A 14,064-nucleotide genomic window follows, 5' to 3' on the forward strand; every position below is an offset into this window, starting at 1 on the left:
CCAGAGATCATGGGATGCCGATAGCATAGCCCAGTCCAAGTCTGAAGGCCATGTGAAGTCAAATGGTGTAACACTCACTCTGAGATCAAAGGTCTGAAAACTTGGGGACCACTGGTGTAGGTTCCAAAGTCCAAAGGTGAGAGGTCTTAGAGTTCTGAGAGACAAGGGCAGGAGAAGATTGCTGTCCCAACTCAAAGAAAAAAAAAAAAAAAGCAAATTCTCCTTTCCTTTGCCTTTTTGCTTTATCCAGGTTTCAGACTGTTGGATGATGCCTGTTCACATCTGGTGAGGCCAGATCTTTCTTATTCAGTCCACTAATTTAAATACCCCTGTCTTCCAGAAACATTCTCACAGACACATCTAGAAATAATGGTTTATGAATTATCTGGGTATCCCTTAACCTAGACAAGTTGACACTGAAAATTAACAATCACATCTCCTTCTCATCTAGTATCTCTATATTCAAAGGAAAAATATTGCTCTTATTAATACCTGTTTAATGAATAAAATATAATTACAAAAATGGAGTTATCTTCTGTCTTAGATATTCATATGTGATACTTAATAATCCCTTGTTGTATCTTCTTTCCACTCCTTATGCTCCTATCCTATAGGATTGTCTCACATATGTATTGATCTTCTTAAAAGAGTATAATATCATAGCTAATTTTTATCCTTATAGAAAGAACGATTTATTAAAACTGGGACGTTTTAAGAAAAAGAACCTGATAATGTCTAAGAATTTTGTCATTATGTTTGTTTATTACTGACATATTACTTTTTGTCTGAGTATCATAAAAGTTCAACTAAAGAGTTTGACAAATTGTTTCAGTTATTTCTTTCTGTGTCATCAAGTATCTCTAAATTTACCAGCTTAAACCAATGACCATTTCAATATTTCTTGATTGGCAGTGCTCAGCTGGGCAATTCTTCTGGTCTTACAGTGTTAACTAAAGTCATTTGGACATATTCAACTGGAAGATGGGCTGGTCTAGAGGGTTTGGCATCTTATGAGGATCACTGAGAGGCTAACTTCAGCACCAGAGGCCTCTCCAGTGTGATAGTGTCAAGAACTGTAAAGGCTCTGGGACTTTACACACCTTGTAAGTCAACTAGCCTCTATCAGTTCATTGGATGTTAGTAGAAGACATTAAACTTGTAGATCACAAATAAATGACTTTATTACTCATAACACAAGAAATGACATCAGCGTAAGTATGTCTGTATACATTGCCCATGCCTCCAAGCCCTATAGGGTAAGGCAGATCGTCCTAAGTAGACACCAGCACACACAGTGGGTTGTATTTCAGGGAAGAAATCTCAAGCTTAGGTAACCTGAATCCCCTTTTATACTGGTTGGTAATCATGCCTGCCCTCTACTCTTGAGGGAGCTATTTTCTGTATCTTTCAAGCAATAATGGATCAACATTTTCCAAAATGTGATGAGAAAACATGAACAGAAGAAATTCAAACAAAACCATACCTCGTCACATCATAGCAAACTGCTGCAAATAAAAGATAAAAAAGAAAACCTATGACGAATTGCCACACTGTCTTCCACCATGGTTGAACTAATTTACACTCCCAACAATGTAAAAGTGTTCCTATTTCTCCACATCCTCTCCAGCATCTGTGGTCTCCTGATTTTTTAATGATTGCCATTTTAACTGGCATGAGATGGTATCTCATTGTGGTTTTGATTTGCATTTCTCTAATGACCAGTGATGATGAGCTTTTCTTCATGTTTGTTGACTGAATAAATGTTTGCTTTTGAGAAGTATCCGTTCATGTCCTTTGCCCACTTTTTGATGGGGTTGTTTTTTTCTTGTAAATTTGTTTAAGTTCTTTGTAGATTCTGTATATTAGCCCTTTGTCAGATGGGTACTGGGGAGGGATAACATTAGGAGAAATGTCTAATGTAGATAATGTGGGGGATGGATACAGCAAACCACCATAGTACATGTATATCTATGTAATAAACGTGCACATTCTGCACATGTACTCCAAAACTTAAAGTATAATTTAAAAAAAGAAAAAAAAAGAAAATAGTCAAAATAGCAAAAGAAAAAACATGCATTGTATTCATAAAAACAATATGATGTAAATGATATATGATATAAATTGTGGCTGAATTCTTACAAAAAATAATTCTGGCTACAATAAAATGAAATCACATTTTGGAATACAGAAAATGTGCCATAAAATTTTATATCCAGTGAAAATATCCATCCAAAATCAGTTGAAATTAACATATTTTAAGATGAAAAATAGTTGAGAGAATTCATTCCCAGAAGAGCTAAACTACATGAAATTCAAAAGGAGGTCCTTAAAGCTTATAGAAAATGATACTAGTTGGAAATTCACAATGATTGGAAATAAATGAAGATCATTGGGAATGGCCAACATATGTGTAAATGTAGAAAACTACATATGCTTTCGATATAGAATGATACTTCAAGAAAACATATTGTATTATCAGCCATAATGAAAAAATAATAAAGATAGAAATAGGTAAAGAGAAAATAAAGTCATTAAAATAAAACACTAAAATTTACTAGGTTTATCTGAATTAAAGCAGGAATGAGGGACTGAAGAAAAGAGTGGATGGAATTATTTTTAAAAACACACAGAAAAAAAAAATAGCTGACATATCCAAACACATAAGTAATGACAGGTGTCTACAGACAAAACACTCATATTAAAAGCAGATATTTTTAGAACTTATTTGAAAACAAACTACAATTAAAGGCAGTCTACAAGCGATATCATTAAACATACAGATAAGAAGGCTGAAAGTGAAGGGTGAAAAACATTATGCCACCTTTACAAAAGCGAAAACTAAGGTGACTTTATCAATATTAAACAAATTAAAGACAAGGAGCTTTTCAAAGATAAAAAGATTGATTTTAAAAGGATAAATGAACAAACTACCCAGAATACATAAAACAATAAATTTATATAAATGTAATAATAATTTATATTGCAATGTTATACAGGTGCTGTATAGCAGTGTTTATACAGCAATGTTATACCTGTGTTATAAAATGTAACACAGAAGACAAATAATTTTCAAATACATATGGAATGTTCACAATAATATCCCACATATTGGGCCATAAAATTGGTCTCAATAAATTTCAAAGCTACATTAAAACCAGTAATAATATTTTAAAATACAGAAATAATTTAAAATTAATTAACATTTTCTAAATTACTGATGGGTCAAAGTAGTCAGAAGAGAAAACAGAAAATATTTTTAACTAAATTAACAAATAAAATGCAACATGTCAAAATAGATGTGATGTGGCTAGTGCAATGCTAAACAGAAGTTAAAGCTTCAATTGTTGATATTAGAAAAGAAAAAAGGCTTAAAATCAATAATAGCATTTTCCAATTTAAGAAGATAGCAAGTTGAATAAAGGAAATAGTAAATATGAGAGCAGAAATTAATCGAATAAAAGAAGACAAGAAGCATACAAAATTAATAATGCAAAGAGTTGGCTATTTGCTAAGATAATAAAATTGGTAAACCTCTAGAAATAATGAATCAAAAGACAGAAAAGAGAAACTGCTACTAGAAATATAAGCAGTCTTATAAACAACTTTATGCTCAAATTATTTTTCTCATGAATTTTATGAAATATTTAAGACATGAATAATACCAATCTTACACAATGTATTCAATCAAAAAGGAGAGAAAATTTCCAAACTTGTTATATGGTGTGCATAAATTTGTTGTCAAAGCCAGGCAAAGATATCACAAGAAAACTATTCTAGTATCTTTCGTGAACATTATCAGACACATCTTAAGTAAATAAGAGCAATTCAAATTTAGCAAAATGTAAAACAATACATTATAATCAAGGGATGCTTATTGTATGACTATCTTAAGAATATTTTTATTTTTCCAGCTTTGTTTTTTGTTCAAGATTATATTAGCTCTTTAGAGTCTTTAGCAATTGCATACAAATTTTAGTATTGTTTTTTCTATTTCAGTGAAAGATGCTATTGGAATTTTGATAGAAACTGCATTGAATCTGTAGATTGTGTTGAGAAGCATAAACATTTGACAATATTCACCCTTCTGATTTGTGAACATACTGTTTCCACTTGTGTCTTCAATTTTATCAGTCCTTTACAATTTTCAGTGTATATGTCTTTCATCACTTTGGTTACAGTTATCCCTAAAAGCATTTTACTCTTTTTGATGCTATTGTAAATAAAAATATTTTCTTTTTTTTTTTTTGGATAGTTCATTGTTAGCATATAGAAACACAACTAATTTTTTATGTTGTTTTTGTATCTTGCAACATTACTGAATTCATTTACTAATTTTAACAGATTTTTGGTAGAGTCTTAGGGTTTTCTGTATATAAGGTCATATGTAACTGAGACCATTTTACTTCCTTTCCAATTTGGGTTTTTTTCCTTTCCTATTTTCTCTGGCTATGACTTCCAGTGCTGTGTCAAACAGAAGTGACAAGAGTGGGCATTCTTTTCTTGTGCCCTATCTTAGAGGAAAAGTCACCACCTTTTTACTATTTAGCATGATGTTTGCTATAGGCTTGCAATAGCTGGCCTTTATTTTATTGAAGTACATTCCTTCTACACTTAATTTGTTGGGAGTTTTTATTATGAAAGAATGTTGAATTTACTCAATGCTTTTTTTGGGGGGTATCTATTGAGATGATCATATGATTTTTGTTCTTCATTCTTTTAAAGTGGTATATCATATTTATTGACTTGCATATGTTAAAACATTCCAGCATCCTAGGGATAAATCTTACCTGATCACAGTGTCTTATCTTTTGAATATCCTATTGAATTCCTGATTTCAATTTATAGTAATATAGTAATCAAAACAGTATGCTACTGTCATGAACACAGACACACAGACTGATATAATAAAATAGAAAGCAAAGAAATAAAACCTGTGTATGCAGTCAACTAATTTTTGACAAAATTGTCGATAATACACAATGGGGAAAGGACAGTCTTGATAAATGGTGTTAGGAAAATTGGATGTCCATATGCAAATAAATGAAATTGAATTCTCATCTTACATCATAGGCAAAAATCAACTCAAAATGGTTTAAAGATTTAAATATAAGACCTTTCACCACAAAACTCCTAGAAGAAAACATTGGGGAAATTTTCATGAAATTGGTCTTGGGAATTATTTTTTGGATATGACCCCAAAGCATACACAACAAAAGCAAAAACAAATAAGTGGGATCATATTAAGCTACACAATGAAAATTCAACTCATGGAATGGGAGACAATGTTTCTAAACCATGTGTCTGATAAGGGATTAACATCCAAAATATCAAAGAAACTCAAACAATTCAATAGCAAAAAAGAAAAAAGCCAAATAATCCAATTAAAAAATGACTAAAGGACATGAGCAAATTCTAAAGAAAACATAAAAATGGTTAACTGAATATGAAAATGTGTTCAATATCATAAATTATCAGGGAAATGCAAATCAAAATGTATTGACCTCATTTAGTTATTCCATAAATGTATTATATGTATTGAAGTATTACGTTGTACCCTATAAATATATGCAATTTGATTGTCAATTAAAAATAAAATATTAAAAAACACAATAAGATATTACTTCACACCTGTTAGAATAATTATTATCAAAAGACAAAAGATAAAAAGCATTGGTGAGAAAAAAAAAAGGAACACTTACACATTGTTGGTGAAAAGGTAAATTAGTAGAACTCATATATATGTAAACACATACATACATAAAATGGAAAATTATTCAGCCTTAAAAAAAGGAGGTCCTGACATTTACAAAACCATAGATAAACCCAGAGGTCCAGAGAAACATGCATATGCTCACGTATATGTGGAATTTTTTAAAGTCAAACTTATAGAAAGAGTAGAATGGTGGTAAATCAGGAGTTGGAGGATATGGGGAGATGTCAGTCCACGGGTACAAACTTTTAGTTATAAGATGAATGAGTTCTGGAGATCTGAAAAGACCAATAACAAGTTCTGAAATTAAAGGAGTAATTCATAGCCTATGAACCAAAAATATCCCAGGACCAGACAGAGTCACAGCTGAATTCTACCAGATGTACAAAGAACTGGTAGCATTCCTACTGAAACAATTCCAAAAAATTGAGCAGGAGGGACCCCTCTCTAACTCATTCTATGAGGCCAGCAACTGCCTGATACCAAAAACTGGCAGAAATACAACAAATAAAACCACTTTCAGGCCAATATCCTTGATGAACATTGATGCAAAAATCAACAAAATCCTGGCAAACTGAATCCAGCAGCACATCAAAAAGGCTTATCCACCATTAACAAGTGGGTTTCAACCCCAGGATGCAAGGTTGGTCCAATATATGACAATTAATAAATGTTATTCAAAAGGCTTGTGATAAAATTCAGCATCCACTCATGTTGAAAACTCTCAATAAACTTTGTATTGAAGGAATATACCTAAAAATAATAAGAGCCATATATAACAAACTCATAATTAACATCATACTGAATGGGCAAAAGCTGGAAGCACTCCTTGAAAACTGGCACAAGACAAGGATGCCCTCTCTCACCACTTCTATTCAACATAGTATTAGAAGTTCTGGCCAAGGCAATCAATCAAGAGAAAGAAGCAAAGAGCATCCAAATAGGAAAAGAGGAAATCAAACTATCCATGTTTGCAGATGACATGATATGGGATCATGTCATCTATGGAAAACTCCATTGTCTCTGCACAAAATCTTAAGCTTATAAACTTCAGCAAAGTTTCAGGATACAAAATCGAAGTGCAAAAATTCCTAGCATTTCTATACACCAACAGTCAAGCGGAGAGCCAAATCAGGAACAAACTCCCATTCAAAACTGCCACAAAAAGAATAAAATACTTAGGAATACAGCTAACTAGGGAGGTGAAAAATCTCTATGAGGAGAGCTGCAAACCACTGCTCAAAGAAATCAGAGAAGACACAAATGAAAAAACATTCCATGTACATCGATAGGAAGAATCAATATCATTAAAATGGCCATATTGCCCAAAGCAATTTATAAATTCAACACCATTCCTATTAAACTAGTATTGACATTTTCACAGAACTAGAGAAAACTATTTTAAAATTTATATGGAATCAAAAAGATTTCCAAGAGCCAAGGCAATCCTAAACAAAATTAACAAAGCTAGTGGCATCACCCTACCTAACTTGAAACTCTAGTACAGGGCTACAATAACCAAAACAGCATGGTACTGGTACAAAAACAGATACATAGATTAATAAAGCAGAACAGAGAAACAAGAAATAAGACCACACACCTACAGCTACCTGATCTTCAAGAAACCTGACCAAAACAAACAATGGGGAAAGGATTCCTTATTCAATAAATGGTATTGGGATAACTGGCTAGCCATATGCAGAAGTATAAATCTAGACCCCTTCCTTACATAATACACAAAAGTAAAAATAAGATGGATTAAAGTCTTAAATATAAAACCCAAAACTGTGATATAAAAAATCCTGGAAGACAACATAGGCAATACCATTTAGGACATAGGCACGAACAGAGATTTCATGAAGACACCCAAAACAATTACAACAAAAGCAAAAATTGACAAAATGGATCTAATTAAACTAAAGAGCTTCTTCAGAGGAAAAAAACCTATCATCAACAGAGTAAACAGACAACTTACACAATGGGAGAAAAATTTTGCAAACTATGAATCCAACAAAGGTCTAACATCAAACACCTAAAAGGAACTTAAATTTACAAGAAAAACAACCCCATAAATAAGTAAGCAAAGAACATGAACTGACACTTTTCAAAAGAAGATATACATGCATCCAACAATCATTTGAAAAAAAGCTCAGCATCACTGATCATTAGAGAAATGCAAATCAAAACCACGGTGAGATACCATCTAACACCAGTCAGAATGGCTATTTTTAAAAAGTCAAAAAACAACAGATACTGGCAAGGTTGTGGAGAAAAGGGAACACATACATTGTTAGTGGGAGTGTGAATTAGTGCAGCCATTGCAAAATACAGCATGGAGATTCCTCAAATACCTAAAGACAGAAATATCATTAGACTCAGCAATCCCATTATTGGGTAAATACCCAAAAGGATATAAATAATTCTGTTATAAAGACACATGCACACATATGTTCATTGCAGTACTATTCACAATAGAGAAGACATGGAATTAAAATAAATGCCCATCAGTGATAGATTGAATAAAGAAAATGTGATACGTATACACCATGGATTACTAGACAGCCATAAACAGAGTAAGATCATGTTTTTTTGTAGAGACATGGATGGAACTGGAGGCCATTACCCTTAGCATACTAACACAGGAACAGAAAACAAAATACATATGTTCTCACTTATCTCATTTATAAGTGGGAGCTAAATGATGAGAACACATGGACATGCAGAGGGGAAAGAAACACATTGGAGCTTTCAGAAGGTGGAGGATAAAATTAGAGAGAGGATCAGGAAAAATAACCAGTAGACGCTAGGCTTAATACCTGCATGAGGAAATAATTTGTACAACAAATCCTCATGACACAAGTTTACTTATGTAACAAACCTACACTTGTACCACTGAACCTAAAATAAAACTTAAAAAATTTTTGAAAATAAAAATGGCTTTAAAGATAGAAAAAAAATGAGTAAGTTCTGTAGATCTATTGCACAGAATGGTGAATATAGTTGATAATAATAACAATGTATTGTATGCTTGAAATTTGCTGAGCGTACAGATCTTATATTTTCTGACCCCACCAACCCACCTACACCCCTACACACTCACACACACACACACACACACACACACACACACACACACAGAGAACTGTGTAAGTTAATTAGCATGATTGTGGGAATGATTTCACAATGTATATGTGTATCAAAACATCAAAGTGTGTGGCTTTTATATATACAATTTTATTTGCAATTATACCTTAATAAATATGAAAACATAATTTAAGGTTATTTTAACACTTGAAATTGAATCATCTAATTCACCATATTAACAGACTAAAGTAAGAAACTATTTAGCCATCTAAATAGATACAGATAAAGCACCTGATAAAACATAGTACCAACTCCTGGTAACAAAATAGAAGAAATCTTCCTCAATTTACAATGGGTATAAACCAAAAAATTTACAGCTAACATTGTACTTAAGAATGAAATACTATACCTGTTCTCCCTAAGAGCCAAAACAATGAATAGATGTGTACTCTCACCATTTCCATTTTTATCAATATTTTATTAGATCTCTTACCAGTGACATAGGGCAAGGAAAACAAATACATTTTGGAATAGAAGAAATAAACTTGCTTCAATTTATAGAGGAAATGATATTCTAGGAAAAAAGAATCCCAAGGAATCTACAAAGCAAATACGAGAACTAATAGTGGGTTTAGGGAAGTTACAGTATATAAGACTCCTAAACAAAAGTCAGTTATATTTCTATTCACTTGCAGCAAACGAATGAAAATGAAAATAAAAATATAAAAGCAATCTCATTCATGATAGTGTTAAAAATCATACAAACAATAACAAAATGCTGAGAGATATCAGCAAATAAATAAATGAAGATATGTGCCACATACATATGTCAGTTCTTCCCTGATTGATCTATAGATCCCACCTGTTCTCCCTAAGAGCCAAAACAATGAATAGATGTGTACTCTCACCATTTCCATTTTTATGAATATTTTATTAAAGCTCTTACCAGTGACATAGGGCAAGGAAAACAAATACATTTTGGAATAGAAGAAATAAAATTGCTTCAATTTATAGAGGAAATGATATTCTAGGAAAAAAGAATCCCAGGGAATCTACAAAGCAAATGCGAGAACTAATAGTGGGTTTAGGGAAGTTACAGTATATGATATTCCTAAACAAAAGTCAATTATATTTCTATTCACTTGCAGCAAACAAATGAAATGAAAATAAAAATAAAAAAGCAATCTCATGCATGATAGTGTTAAAAATCATACAAACAATAACAAAATGCTGAGAGATATCAACAAACAAATAAATGAAGATATGTGCCACATACATATGTCAATTCTTCCCTGATCGATCTATAGATCCCACTCAATTTCAATAGGATATATGTATATCTGTATGTGCATGTGTAAATAGATATGTATATGCATGCATGTATACTTACATACATGTATGTATATTTTTATGTATTTGTTTGCTTATTTTTGAGACAGTGTCTTGTTCCATTGCCCAGGCTAGGGTGCAGTGGCATGATTTGGCTCACTGCAGCCCCAACCTCTTGGGCTTAAGTAACTGGGACTAGAGGGGCACACCACCATGCCCAGTTAAATTTTGCTTTTTTGTAGAGATGAGGATTTTCTATGTTGTCCAGGTTGGTCTCAAATTCCTAACCCCAAGCGATCCTCCTGCTTCGGACGCCCAGTGTTGGAATTACAGGTGTGAGCCACTGCACCTGGCCCATGTGTTTATATATTGGAAGAAAGACAAATACAGAGATTGTTTTGAAAATAAATGTAATTATATAAAGGCCAAAAAATAACAAAGTTTTTTTTTCTAATTTAAGTTTATTTAATTTAACTTATACTGTAAGTTCTGGATTACATGTACAGAACATGCAGGTTTGTTACATAGGTATACATGTGCATGGTGGTTTGCTGCACCCATAGTTATACTACCTAACTTCAAGATTTATTGTATAGCTACACTAATCAAGAGAGTAAAATATTGGCATAAAGATGGACAAACAAGGGGAACAGAATAGACAGAACAGAAAAGACCTATACTTATGCTATTAATTGCTTTTTAATAAAGACATCAAAGCATTTTAATGGAAGAATGAAGTATTTTCAACAAAGGGTGATGCAACTGGATATTCTTTGGGAAATAAATAACCCATAACCCTCATCTCACAAATGTATTCAATAAATACATTTGTCAAAATTCATGAAACTCAAAACTCAAAAACTCACACTACCCACAAAGCATTAATAAGTCACTATTCCCACTTCACACCATCTGTAAAATTCAAGTAGAAGTGAATCATAGACATAAATGTATAAGCTATAGCATAGGAAAATAAAAATAAGGAGAATATCTTTACAAACTAGAGGAAAGCAGAGATCTCTTTGGGAGGGTATATAGATAGCATTAGCCATAGAAATTAATAAATTAGACAACATCAAAGTTAAAATGTCTGCTTATCAATAGACACTATTAAGAAAATAAATAGACAAGATATAGATTAGGAGAAAATATCCTCAAATCTAAACTCCCAAAGGACTCATATTTAAAATATAGAAAGAAATTCTCTAATTCAGTAGTTAAATGACAAACAGCACAATAAAAACTTAGCCCAAAATAACATATTAATTTCACAAAGACAGATATTTGAATAGTCAAATACATGAAAAATAGTCAATATTATTGGTAATCAAGACACTTTAAATTACATTAAGATATCACTACATACATATTAAAATGTTGAAAACTTTACAAACTGAAAACTTCAAATGTTGGCAAGGAGGTAAAGCAAGCAGAATATTCTTACATTAATGGTGGAATTTAAAAATGGTTCAATCACTTTGGAAAACCACTTAGCAGCTAAGCCTACACTGACCCAAGGATCTGACAATTCTACTCTTGCAAATTTATGTAATAAAAATATATCTATATCAAAAGATTTGTGTGCACATTTTATAGCAACTTTATGAATAACTGTTAAAAACTATAAATCACCCAACTGCCTGTCACCAGGAAAATGGATAAATGAACTGTAGTATATTTATATTCTGGCGTATTATTTAGCAATAAAAAGATATACTACTAATTCATGCAGTAACATGAATGCTTCTCAAACATATTGAATGAATTAAGGCAGATGAAAGTGTATGATATTGTATGTGTATGATATTTTATGTGAAGTTCAGGAACAAGTGAAACTAGCATGTGACCACAGAAATCAGAACAGTGGTTGCCTAATATAAGGGAAGAGAAATTAACTGGTGAGAAGCACAGGTGTTATATCTTGACTGAAATGCTGGCTACAAGGATTTGTTACATTAGTTAAAATTCATCAGACTGGCTACCTAAAAACAATGCATTTCGAAGTATTTAAATTTTATTTCAAAATGTAAAATTTAACAAGAAAAAAAGAACTCCTCGTTGATTTCTGATTCAGAAATTCAGTATAAATATCTATGTTAGATATTAATAGTAATCAAATATATTTGCTGCTGCATGGATCTAATACCTTGAAATAAGTATTCTTGACTTGAGTATTTTATCCAGATACTTGTGATATAAAAATAGTTAACAGAACTATTTTTAATATATGTTGGCCAAGAGGGCAGTTGGCTGATAAAAGAAGTTTCTACCATTATCCTTTCTTTTCTTATATATTTCAAAGAAATTATCTCTAGAACTCTTGTAATTCCAACCTCTGGCTCTGGCTACGTAACACCAAAACATTAGAATATTCAAAACAAATACATATTCATTCGAGACATGATTTTGTTCGCAAAAAAGTTGCTTCATAAAAGTCACTGGAAGGTAAAACTTGTCAACTTTTTTCACAAGTTAGCCAAAAGAGTTTTTAAGAAGTACTTTAAGTACTTCTGGAGGGGGAAAAAATGGGACACGACCCAGGACAGAATTATTTTCCTATCTGCAGAGATTTCTGGCTTAAATGTGCAAGGAAAAAGCACCAGTTGTTCTGACTCATGCTGTACATTTTAAAGTCAATAGATTTAAATATAGAGCCATATCAACATTTGAAATTATTTTTGTCCAATCGGTGTATGTGATGCCAATTTCATTTTAAAAAGGAATTTTTATATCTTAATTGCAGAAGTCATTCTCCTGGGCCATTGTATTCATTGAACTGACATGATTTCATTTTCAAATCTGAGTTTTCAGCAAAAGTCACAGAACTTTAATAGTTGATATTCCCTTAGAGCAATGCAAACAAAACACCTGTCTGTCTCATATATTCATTAGCATATAGGTTTACTGAGATATTTTATAAACGTTAATAGAATTCAGTGAAGTCACTCAACTTCCTGTGAAGGGGCTATTTTTGTCTGTCATTTTAAAATTGTAAGCTATCAGAATTTTGAGAAAATTTCAAAAAGAATGGCTAGATATTTGCATATTTGTCTCACAATTTAAATCGATAGTTTTATTTTTCAGGACTTTTAACAGTATAAACTCAAATAAAGGGAGTAAAGTAATTTGGGAATCTGAATTACGAGGACAATTAAAAAAAAGTTACCATGTTTGCTTTACTTGGCTTTTAAGATAAGTGTTTAATAATCTTACTTTCTACTTTTGTAAATCACTATTTTACAATGTTTCTTTTTATATTGTTTTTGCTATAGTACACAGTACATAAATAAAATTAAATCCTCACTTCCACATAGACATGAACCAAAGAATATGATCAGTAGGATTTTTATATGTATAATAACAGACATTTTAGTTCATTTAGATTTGTTTATAATTTAAATGAAATTTTTTGTTTGTTTAGAGTTTTTGTTTTCTTTTATCTTTATCATTAAGATCTTTCAGTTTGCTATATTAAGCCTGAACCTTGGGTCTTGACTTGGAAGTTTTTCCATTCTAAGGATTTAAACATTTTTCTACATATTTTTAATCTTACAAAAATATGTTTCTATATGTTAAGCATGGTTAGACTTCTTTATAGACTAATACACAGCTGTATTTATTTACTTTGTTATTTTTTCTATTGGGAAAATATTTTACTATTGGGAAAGTTATTATGAAAGCATAACAGAGTCACATGGTTTCAGGACTACAGGCAGTTATTTATTCACAGGAATGGTATAAATCGGTTGAATAATCTCCTTTATATTTTTGAAATCATTTATACCTTGTACAACTGATACAGCACAATGTGAAGTGATCCTCATCACAACAAATCCCCTATCAATGGTTCGTTTCCTGAATTGTATTTCCTATCTTCTGCTATTCTACTGAGAGAGATGAAGATAACGTTACTACTATGCAGGGAGGCATAAACAAATTTG

Source organism: Cebus imitator, unplaced genomic scaffold, assembly GCF_001604975.1.
Source record: "Cebus imitator isolate Cc_AM_T3 unplaced genomic scaffold, Cebus_imitator-1.0 Scaffold88, whole genome shotgun sequence".
In the NCBI taxonomy this organism is placed as follows: Eukaryota; Metazoa; Chordata; class Mammalia; order Primates; family Cebidae; genus Cebus; species Cebus imitator.